The 12,333-nt window shown below is 40.4% G+C and overlaps 1 long non-coding RNA gene across 1 annotated transcript; it reads left to right on the forward strand.

Moving 5' to 3' along the window:
* Positions 1 to 2,522: 2,522 nt before the first annotated feature.
* Positions 2,523 to 4,127, forward strand: LOC311255991. Its single transcript, XR_014622427.1, has 3 exons — positions 2,523 to 2,683; positions 3,880 to 3,953; positions 4,050 to 4,127. It is a non-coding gene; the product is annotated as an uncharacterized lncRNA (long non-coding RNA).
* The last annotated feature ends 8,206 nt before the right edge of the window (positions 4,128 to 12,333 follow it).

Here is a 12,333-nt window from a genome sequence, read left to right on the forward strand (position 1 = left end):
GTGGGAGCCAAAGAAGGGCTGGGCCTGGAATTAAAAATGGACTTGAGAGACAGCCAAGTTTCCACATTCTGCGGCTGAATGTGAACGGAGGGTGTTTTCAGTAAAATAGAGCAGATGTCAAGGCTGGGGAACAACTGTTTGGTTCCATCACCTGCAATAACAGCAGAGGATCACCTCCCGTCACTGTATCACTCCCATCTGAACGTATCTTCTGAGTGGGCCTAAAATTAGATATATTTTCAGCCTGTTAAGCCTGTCAACACGTCTCTTTACAGTATTTTCTGTGTTGGAGACCAGCCTCATGTTAGATGCTCCATGTGTCTGATAGGCTTTTTCTACATAAAAACACAAATGCATCAGTGACGTTATTGAAAATGATTAGAATCACACTTTACTCATATGAAAATGTAAAATTGATTCATGTGCAAATATGTGTTTCAAAATGTTTGACTACTGGACACAAGGTGTCGCCTGCCTCACCCAAAAGTCAACTGGACAATTAAAGTTTTCACATCACGCTGTTGTCAGTTGGCTATTTGACAATGATGATTATAATGTCACAAAATCCTCTTTACGTCTAAAAGTTGAGCACAGAGAAACTTTCCTTCGTCGCCAGATGAATGATAAAGCAGCATCGAGTCTAAAACTCAGCACATACATCATTCTGAAGTGAAACTCAAATATTCTCTCTCTCAAGAGAAGAAACACAATTTTCCACAATTTTTTTAAAGGTATACCATGCTGGATTCTTTTAGGGGTGGGCGGATCGATCCATTTCATCATCTATGTTCACAGGTTAGGTTGTTCACACAGGACGCCTGAGAGGCGTGTCAAGTGAGGCTGCCGCGTCCTGTCATCCAGAGATTCAGAGTCTCGCCTATTTCTACCGCGAGACGCGCGGTTCTCAGCCTGAAAATGACCTGTAGACAGTCATACGGACATCAGAGCATGTTTTACTACAGTTTTAATGCCTGTATCTGTAAATTATGTCACAGACATGAAGAGAATACACACAAAAGGTGAGGGACAGTTTATTTCCTGTGCACTCTCTTTCACTTTCCCTCCCTTCCTCTCTTCCCCCCTTGTATCAGAGCGCAGTGTCAATGTCAAGGAAGAAGCCCAAATACTTACAGGAACAGCTATCAGGTAGGTTCAAATAGTTTCAAATAACAGTAATGTTAAGTTGATGTGTTAGCTTGCAGTCTGTCAATCTGTAGTCTGTCTGTCTTGTTAACCTAGCTGATGTTAGCGGGTAATTGTGTTCCTTGGCCTGTGTTTTATTCAGCAGCCTTCCAGTGCTGTTCTGTGACTCTGGGCCTGACAAACAAACATGACACTGAAATACAGCTCACGTTATTTATTACGTTTGATAAGCATTTACGGGTAACGGTGTTTATGAACTGCAGCTTGTTAAAGATATACGTGTGAATGAAATGAAACTCTTGTTTTCCTATGAGGGGCCGTACAAGACATTATTCATTCTGGCCTGCTCACACACACACATTCTCCTTTCACATACATATATTTTCCTTTCACACACATACATCCTCCTTTCACATACTTATATTTTCACTTTTGTGCACACATACATTCTCCTTTCACACACATACATTCTCCTTTCAAATACTTATATTTTCACTCTTGCGTACACATATATTCTCCTTTCACACATATACATTCTCCTTTCACATACTTACATTGTCCTTTCACGCACATACATTCTCCTTTCACACACATATATTTTTTCATTTTTCATGTAAAGGAAAATATATGTGTCTATATATGTCTGAAGAAAATATATGAATGTAAAAGAAGAATATGTGTGTGTAAGAGAAGAATATATGGGTGCGAGATAAGAATATAGGTGTGTGAGAGGAGAATATATGTTTGTGAGAGGAGAATATGTGTGTGTATGAGAAAAATATATGTGTGTGAGAGGAGAATATATGTGTGTGAGAGGAGAATATATGAGTGTGAGAGGAGAATATATGTGTGTGAGAGGAGAATATATGTGTGTGAGAGAAGAATATGTGTGTGTGAGAGGAGAATATATGTGTGTGAGAGAAGAATATGTGTGTGTGAGAGGAGAATATATGAGTGTGAGAGGAGAATATAGGTGTGTGAGAGGAGAATATATGTGTGTGAGAGGAGAATATATGTGTGTGAGAGAAGAATATGTGTGTGTGAGAGGAGAATATATGAGTGTGAGAGGAGAATATAGGTGTGTGAGAGGAGAATATATGTGTGTGAGAGAAGAATATGTGTGTGTGAGAGGAGAATATATGTGTGTGAGAGGAGAATATATGAGTGAGAGGAGAATATAGGTGTGTGTGAGAGAAAGTATAGTGGAAAAGGAAGTAGTTTAGTGGAAAAGTGCTGTGATTGGCTGTTCGGGTGGAACTGGGTGGGACTCCCTGAAAACTACTTTAGTGAAGGGAGCCATTTTTTCTCTGGCATGTGATGGCCTTACCAGCATTGTGTAGAAGCTGAGAGGTAATCACTCAAACATCTCTTTTGTCGGCTGAATAGCCCCCCACCTCAGAGGACAGAGGAGCTGAGTGGATTCACTTAATTTTAAATGGAAATTGTGTGAAAACTACTGCAGACTGCTTTCCTGTGGCAGTACAAAGAAGGTTTAATGAAGATCAAGGATCGATTGATACTCACTTCAAACTTGGAAGCTGTAAGTTTTGCCCTTTCTTATGATGCTTTACTATTTATTTTTCATGTTAGCCTGTTGAGCCAGGCATCAGCACTGTCCGCGGCTAACCTGGCTAATTTAGCATCGCTGGACCTATTAAGTATTTAAAAACGTTACTGAGGGACAGCTAAAGGAGGATGAGGTGGTGTGTAAAATGTCTGTATGAGTTTTAAGTTTCGTGAACATGACATGAGCAGTAGAGGTATATAAGTTGCAGCGCTGCAGCTAACGTAAGTTACTGAGCATGGCATCACAGACAGCTAAGCCGTTAGCCTCATTGTGTCTCTCCCAGGCGCAACACTAAACCAGCCTCCTGTAAGTTAGTCAAAAGGTTTTACATTTTATCAGTCTGTTAGTCAAACAGTGATAACTCCTGAGGCACGTTTTATGATGAATGCAGGACATGAAACCATCACTAACCTCAGAATATCAGTATTGCATTTGACAATGGATTGTTGATTAAGCTAAATATCCTACTGAACGGTTCGATGACGTCATTCTGCATAATAATTAGCCATGTGCTTCGGTTTGTTTCAACACTGGACTGATGAATTAAAATAAATTAGCCTCAAATTAGATTAATTTCAGATCATTTTCTGTTTATTTCCAGCACATCAGAATGAACTGTAAAAACAAAAAAGGGCAATATAATTGGCTAAATGTAAATTTGCCTCTGTCCTCCATCAGCCACCTGACCATGGCAATAGGGAGTGATGGGACTAGGCTAGTTGAGTACAAGTAAGCAGGTAAGTCATGGTCAGATGGCTGATGATGGACATAAGCAGCCACAATGATTAAGACATCTACTCTAATGTAAATGAGTGCTTGGGTGCATAAAAAAAGAATCAAAATAGACCTTGTTTTAAAAAAATCCCCCTGCAGAGGCCAGTTTCAACTAAAAATGTCATTATGGGGGGTCTGTGTATTTTTCTGCTTGTCCCTACTGTCTCCCCTGTTGCTGTCATGTTGTCCAGAATTGCATTTTAAACAACCCAGAGCATCACTAGGAGAGTGTCAGTCGCAACACAGATCACAGTCTAAAGCAAATGCTCTATTTAATCAATCTCTTCCTCCATACTGGCAAACAATGATTTGTAATAATTTTTTTGCAAACTGTTTGCAGCTGTTGCATATTTTTGAGATGATTTTGGAGTAAACTGTAACTGTTCTGCACACAGGCCTACATACCGTACCACTACAAGACCGACCCTGCAGACACCACCACATCTTTGACAGAGCTGACAAACATGTTGTGAGTTTCCAAATATCCCTTCATTTCTGTATATATATTTATTAGTTGCCTGTTTATTCGCTTAAACTAACACAGTCTAATCTATATTATTTTCAGGCTCAGTGGCAGTCAGTCCTGTCTCTCGGACAGTCTTAAGTGATGTGGAGATGCTCAGCCAACACTACTGAGGCCTTCCACAGTGTAATCCTGTGATTCTGCATAAAAGCATGGCAGGTGCAACTACTGACAATATTCAAAGAAACAGAGAACACGACCATGTTCAAATTAAACAGGAGTAATACTTTTAGTGCTCAAAATAATTCACATGCCTGCACTAAAATAAACACACCAATAAATGTTTCCAAATGTCACAACACTTTTATCAGGCCACGTCAACAAAGAGTGATCCTTACAGAAGGACAATTGAACAAAGAAAGTATTTAAATGTAATTGTCAACAACATGTTGTTGTCATTTGGGTTTTAATACTGTAATCACCTTGACTTGAGTACTGAGATCACTATACCACTACATGCTTCTCTTTCATTCAAAACCAAATTTATGCAGTGGTTAGGTGCATGGTTGCGACTGATTAATCATGACCGTATAATATAAGTAACAGTGGTTCTGCCATATTTTACAGATCATCAGAGTGACCTGATGATGCTGTGTTTGAGGTTTTCCTGGACCCCGCCAGACTCTCCTTGCAGTATGAGAAACCATCAGAGGAGGAAGGTATTGTTGGGCGGGTGTTGCTTCAGTCAAGCAAAAGCCCGCAAGACAACGGCCAGCAGCATCAGGAAGTATCAGTATCCACCGAAGAGGCATCAGGATGACCTGTGTGACCTGAGAGCTCCATTATCAGCTGACACAACTTCAGTATAAAAAAGAAACTTGATTTCAGGACATGATCTGGACAGTTTACATAAAATTAAAGTGTTTCCAACTTTTTTCTATACCTAATTTATCCTCATTGGCATTGAATAAAGTGATTTGTTTTTAATGAAAGTTTTTGTCTTCTTTGAATTCAACACTCAGGGCACTGTGGCATTAGAGAAAAGAAAGTCTGGAAAGAGTTTTGCCATTAATCCTTTAATAAATAGTGACTCTGTAAGCATCACATGTCAAACTTATTATTGTGTTGACACAATATATTGTATTGAATATTCGGTATGGTATTTTGAAAGGGTATCAAACAATCTGCACAATAAATCAGGGTTGATATCCTTAAACGCTTGAATCTTAATGTGGTGTTTTCAGAGTTTGAAATCACTTGAAATTGTAACTGCATTGCTTTCATAAAAATACTTAAGCATGTGAAAAGAGAATGTATGTGTGTGTGAGAGGAGAATGTATGTGTGTGTGAGAGGAGAATGCATGTGTGTGAGAGGAGAATATGTGTGAATGAAAGGAAAATGTATGTGTGCGCGAGAGTGAAAATATAAGTGTGTGAAAGGAGAATGTATGTGTGTGAGAGGAGAATATGTGTGAATGAAAGGAAAATGTATGTGTGCGCGAGAGTGAACATATATGTACGTGAAAGGAGAATGTATGTGTGTGTGAGAGTGAAAATATAAGTGTGTGAAAGGAGAATGTATGTGTTTGTGAGAGGAGAATGTATGTGTGTGTGAGAGTGAAAACATAAGTATATGAAAGGAGAATGTATGTATGTGAGAGGAGAATGTGTGTGTGTGAGAGGGCCAGAATGAATTATGTCTTGTATGGCCCCTCATATTTTCCAGCAGCAACCTCAACCAGTCAGACGGGACGAGAAGCAAGATGGTTCTCCTCACAGGCCCAATCACTTTGAAACAAGACAATGATAGTCTCTCAGGGGTAACACGGTTTAGTCACAACAAAGTTTAGTTACAGTGGATTGATAATGACCATAGCTTATAGGCTTGTGTTAATAGTGTATAGCCAAAGCTGTATTTTATAGTGAATTGTGATAATTAACTAATTAATTACCAGGCAGCAGAGCCTGCAGAGCATATTTGAGTGTTTTTTACATTCTAAATTTTCTATTTCTCATTTATATTCATGTTATTTATGATAACAAAGTGCACCAGATTGATGCATTTAACTTAAGAATGTGCAACATTTTCTTTCAGGGGAGCATGCCCCCTGGACCCCCCTGGAAAGACCTGAGGTCCACCCACCATAGTGTCATGACATCCTGTGAGAAACCTTTTAAGATTTTGGGATACACGATAATTTGCTATCTTACGGAGAATGAGTTGAGATGATTGATTTTAATATTGTGTGTGTATCAAGCACAGGGCAGGAATCAAAACTTTCTCATGCCAATTCCATGCCATTGTCTCTTAATCTCAGCCTCACAGAGTGTGTTGGGAGGCTTGGACTCGTGACCTCGGTATATCTAAAATCCTGGTTACGCCCCTGCTGCTGCCATTAGTAGCGGTTATGGTAATAAGAATTACAGGTTTAAATGTGAACAGTAAACATTACATGAAACAAAAAACAAACGAAACCCAAGCCAAGTCTGAAAACACTTACTTTGCACATCTAAAAGCTTGGAGCATAATAAGATAACAGTGGTGTTACATTACATGCTGTCTTTCTGTTTGAGTGTTTGTAAGGTTCACTGTGTCTGTGTCATTCAATCAGCCATCAATAATGTACACAGGATCAGTTTGCTCCTCTCAGGTTACTACAACAAACCTGGAAACCTAATGTGCTAGCCTGCCTGGCAAACAGGAAGGACATCCACCTCGTGCAGTGCTAAACTAGAGAGTTAAAAATAAAACCCACATTAAAATACAGCACAGCTACAGTACAGCTGGCCACCAGACCAGGTTAGCATGACTGTGTGTATGTCAATCAGAATCGTCCACAGGCGGCCTCCTTCTCCTCAGAGATGGGTGTCGTCAGCGTTGCGGGGATGGGAGCTTCCCGGGGGAAAAGGATAGGCAAGTGTTTCCCTCCTGCAGCAGGAAATGGGCGAAACCTTGCCTGAAATTATGACTCCAGCATGTTGTCGTGTGAAGGAAGCCACTCCTGATAGCACAGGCTATAGGTTTCCTGTTGTGGGCCAAGAACCGTTGAAAGCCTTCCCAGCTTTGTATCATGCCACAAAAAGGCTGAAGAGCTGAATTTACAAGCTGTTAACTGTTTGATACTGTTTTATTGTTAGGTTTAGAGTTATTGACACTGGAATACAGTAACATGCATGCAGGCAGGAGTTCAGACTCCACTCTTATCTTATTGTTCTAGTAGTAAATGCTGATTTGTGATGAGATTGTTTGCAGTTTCATCTCAGTTAGTATTCATATAGTATTTTTAATCTTCTTATTTTATAACAGTGATAAGATCTGAATGAAGGAAATGCTGCGAGTTGCGAGGTTGTTTTATCATTTCATTAGTATTCATTTAATATTGAAAAAAAGGAAAACTTCATTGTATTTGTAGGATAAAAGAAAAGGAAAAAAATTAACTCACAGTCCACCTACAAGCTTTTTTGGAAGCTCAACTACACAAATCTAATCTGTTGAGGAAGACCATACGATGCCTTTCAAGGCTCTGGAAAGTCTAAGTGGACATTATGAGTCTTACTCACACCAAAGTGATGTTGGTTATAACAGAATGGTGAAACATAAGTACAACAGAATTACCTCTACATTATGCCATGATTTATTCTTATTTGATTTATGGTAATACTGTTAAATCAATACATACCTCCAGTTTATTAGACATCCTAATTATTCACTATGTGGTCACATGGTGCCCTGAAACTTTCCATAACTGAACCACAAAACATAGTGAGCAGGCAGTGTGCATTACTGAGTGAAAACCTGACAGAGATTTCAGACACAGTCCTGGACTTCAGATTTTCTCAGATTGTCAATGAGCTCAGAAAACACTTTCATAATTGCAGAATACAACTTTCCTCTGATGTGTGTTTCTATGTGAATATGCGTTATCGCCACTTTTGTCTTTATTAACATCTTCACACTTAAAGCTACGTTATGTAGTAATTTGTATTTTGTGCGGTTTGGCGCAGACCGCCGTTTCTTAGTGAAATACAAACCACGTGTTTTGTCAGATGTAGTGTAACCGGCACTTCATGACAATGTTATATCTTCAAAATGTATATCTGAAGTCAACATTGATTCCCAGCGTTTTTGCCATGCGGCAGTCAAAGTTTGCAGAACCGTTACACACAGCTCAAGAGAGTCACAGCCCGCTAAGCTAACGCCACCTGAACCAGAGACTATAACACCTGTCTGTAACATGCTACCAGCTACACCTCTGATGAAATGGGTTGACTTGGTTCATGATCAAAAACTAATGAGTGGATAACTTGACTAACTCAGCCAAACATCAAGCAAGTGCAACAACACAAGACATATAACTTAGCATGTGGCTAATATCACTGACTATTCAACAGCAACCAGCTCCACGTCTGTCTGCAGCCCTTCATGTAGCAAGGCTGCCAATGAGAAAAAATAGAACAGTCTAAGATTTACTCTTATCTCTCGCTCGGTCACTGTCTCTTCTTCTCTTCACCAGCGTCCTCTTCGCCAGCTAGCATAGCTAACTTGTAGCTACAGTACACAGCAGATAGATTGCTTTCAGGAAACTAAATACCAGACAGTTGAAAGTCAAAATGACTGACAGTCGGTGCTGTCCCCTGACGTATGCATGATGACAGTCGGTGCTGTCCCCTGACGTATGCATGATGACAGGCGGTGCTGTCCCCTGGTAACCCTAACCCTAACCCATACATCAGGGGACAGCAGTGTGGCCGGTCGAACCTGTTAACATGGACGCTGGAATGAAAGCGAGAGGTAACACCAGTCTGTCGCTCACTGTGACGCTACCTGCTCTCTGAAGTTACATTGTGCAGAAGCAGGGCGGCTGGGACAGAGACACCATTCACCCTATTTCAAGTCATTGTACCATTAAAATGGTTCTTTTAAGGTCAAATAGTTACATAATGTTTCATTAACTGTTGTATTATTTCTGATAATAGCAGCCAGGTTGTCCATCTTCACCTTTCTTTTTGTAAAACCAGAGCTGAGACAATGTGGTGCACAGATTCACATTTAACTCATTGTTTTCACACTTTATCTCCTATTCAAGCTTTTTTTCTTTGTTTGATATGATGCAATATGATCATTGACTGATCGTTGCTGCATTGTTATCTTGTGAGTTTTACATTTGTATTTTTATGTATTTTCTTTGATTGTTATTATGAAGAGGCCCACTGTGTAAGCATACCGTGTTTTGATCTCATCTGTCATGTCTGTAGACACATTTAGTAAACTGAGCAGAATGAATCATTAAATAGTCAGTGGTGAATCTTGAGATCATTCACAGCCAGAGTGGAGCCATTTGTTTAGGTCGTTTATCAGTGAGCGACTGTGTGCAAACTCAATTCCTAACAACACCCAGAATGCTAAACTTGGCAGATGCTATCCAGAGTCATATCAGGGTTACCTGACCTGTGTTATAAAAAGGATCCAGCTCAGATCCAACTTCAAATGCTGCATGGAAGACATCCCTATATAATACATTTCATTAAAAGAGGATTTGGGTTCTGTGAGATTACCACAACCCAGACCTTAGGACGGCTTTACTCCAGGAGTTAGAGTTTGACCTGGGTTGAACTGGAGAGGGCAGGGCAGGAGAACACAGGATGCTGCTCTGTGTACTGGGATGTGTGGCCAAGACCAATGCTGAGATAAGAGGTAGTGATGGGAAAGATTCCCATTTGTACAACATGCAAGTTTTTAAATCACAAGACAACTTACAGTAAGATGGCTGTTTGCTTACAGAGATGGCTGTATGAGGGTTTACACTACGCACTGTGCACTGACAGTGTAACACTGTATACATTAAAATGTGGTTTAAATGAGTAGATCTTCCAGTCGTATTCACAACTTGGATGTGAACAGTATTCACCTGTCCACAACTGGTTATGAATGCACATGGCACCAGACCTTTACATATGTTACTTTTGGAGCATTATTACAGTGCTGTGGGAAATATATCCAGCCTCACCATTATTTGTTTAGCTCAAACCCTCACAATTGAAATGGAGTATTCAGGCCACTGTTAGAAAAATAATCTGAGGTTTTGAGAAATACATTATAATATTACAACATGTGATATTTTGAGAGAAGCAGTAATTTTTCGAGAAAAAAAGTGATTGGAATATATGTGCATATTTCCATATCAATTCTAATTTCCTGACAGTCTATCGCCTACTTCAGTGATCTTGCAGAGTGGTGCACAGAGAACAACCTTCTTCTCAACGTCAGCAAAACCAAGGATCCGACCATCAGTTTTAGGAAAAGGGAGGCTAAATTCCTGTGTCAAGTTCTTGTTAACTTTTACATGAGGAGCAATAGAAAGCACTCTTACTGGGATCATCACAAACTGGCATGGTTCATCACGGCCCAGGACAGGGTCTGCTACATGTTGTATCACTTAAGCTGATTGATCACATTTGGTTTCACGTTTAGGCTATTAGCCTATATTGCTTGTCATGCTGAAGGTGTATTCTATGTTTGGATGTATGACAGGCTACAGAGCAGATGCCACATGACCCCTGCTTTGTTTTGATTGATACACATTTAAAAAGCATCACCACTGAAAAGGTGTTCAGAACTGAACGATACTAGCTTTCAACAGATAGATGTGGTTTCTAAGGCTCCAAAACATTTTTGATGATTTTTGCCCTACAGCTACCTATAATCCCTTTGGCTGGTCGAGCAGTCTACTTGACGAACTAGAGGGCTGACTACTAGGTCTGGACTGGATTTTCATTTTTGGGAAAATGTATCCTTTCACAGCCTATGACTCAGCTGTTTCACGGCAATAAGAAATATAGTTGAGAGGGTGGGTCTCAAACTGTGAATCTTCACAGTAATGACCAGCAGCCCTACCTTTTCAGCCAAGAGGGCCTCTACACACACCTTAGTGAAATTCCTTTTTTCTCTCTTCCACCCCACAAACGAACAGATTATCAAAACAATTACACAACTTTGTTTTGTGCACATTCATGTTGGAACCACATTTCACCCAGTTTTCAACTTGCAATCAACGTTGAAATCCTGGTTGGTACTCAACGGGGTAAATGTTGTTTATTGATAAGGAAGTGCGATAAAAAACTTCTCCCACAATCGGTCCTGATGATGGAGATGGGTCCCAGCGCCGGAGGGGGCCGGAGTCTGGAGTTCTGCAGCCTGACCCTTCTGGCTATGGTTGCTGCCCAGAACATCACTGGTACCATCTACAGAGCATCAGTGACATCAGTGAAGTGAGATGTCTGCACAGAGCCCAAAGATACTAAAAGACAACACCCACCCAGCCACAGTCTGTTCACCCTGCTGCCATCTGACAACTGGTACAGAAGTATCTGCTGCTGTACCACCAGACTACAGAGCAGCTTCACTCCCCAGGCTGAGACTGCTGAAGTCATCCTCAACACGCCACCAAAAAGATTTTTTTGGGGAGAACATAAAGCGACTAGGACATGCATTTCGTTGTGAAACCCGGTGTTCTAAACTGGCAAATAAATGAACCTTGAGAAGTTTAGGGAAGCAGAGCACTGCACTTTATCGGAGGTGGTGAAGTTAACATTTGTGTGGGCAATACGCTGCACAATGATGACATTTATGCGTGATCAGTTCACTTTATTACCTCAGATAAAGAGCACTGCACACCTGCTTCCCCAGACTCATGTCTTCATTCAGAGACACAATGCATGCCTGTTATATGGCTCACTGTACTGCAGATGGATAAACTGTTGTTCATTCAGAAATGACAGGACAGAACTTCCCCACCTACAAATGGTCATTTTTTTCAATTTCTGTTTGAGTACAGATTAAACATGAGGTACACATTAGTGATCTTTAGAGGTCTCCGCCTCTAGTCTTTATGCTATGCTAGGCTAACCACGCCCTTAATCCAGCTCTGCACGAAACACGCAGACTCATCTTTCACTGTTGTAAAGAAAACAAGTTAGCATATTTTCCAAAATATTGAACTATTAATTTAAAATGCTGCATTTCAATTAGGTGTTTCAGACCTTTTGTACAACAGCGGTTTGACTTGTCACTCTAGGGAAAGAAACATTAACAGTGGCTCTGTTCTATTTAAGTGCCCCACTTGGCCATGACAGTGTCGCAGTGAGACAGCATGGTTCAGCCATCTTCCCTGGGATTATGTACACCTGTGATTTGCCTGCTGTGACATGTCAAAATGTGCTGTGAAAAAGGCCTGACACAACCTGAGGTCTCTGACATGACCTGAGAATGTTAATAAAACACATACAGCCTAATTAAGCACATACTGCTGGAGTCACGGCCATTCTTATTCAGTCTAATACATGTCTGACATGCAGATGAGAACTACCTGAAACACAAAGCTGCAAA

This window comes from Pagrus pagrus, assembly GCF_965226575.1.
Source record: "Pagrus pagrus genome assembly, chromosome: 1".
Lineage (NCBI taxonomy): Eukaryota > Metazoa > Chordata > Actinopteri > Spariformes > Sparidae > Pagrus > Pagrus pagrus.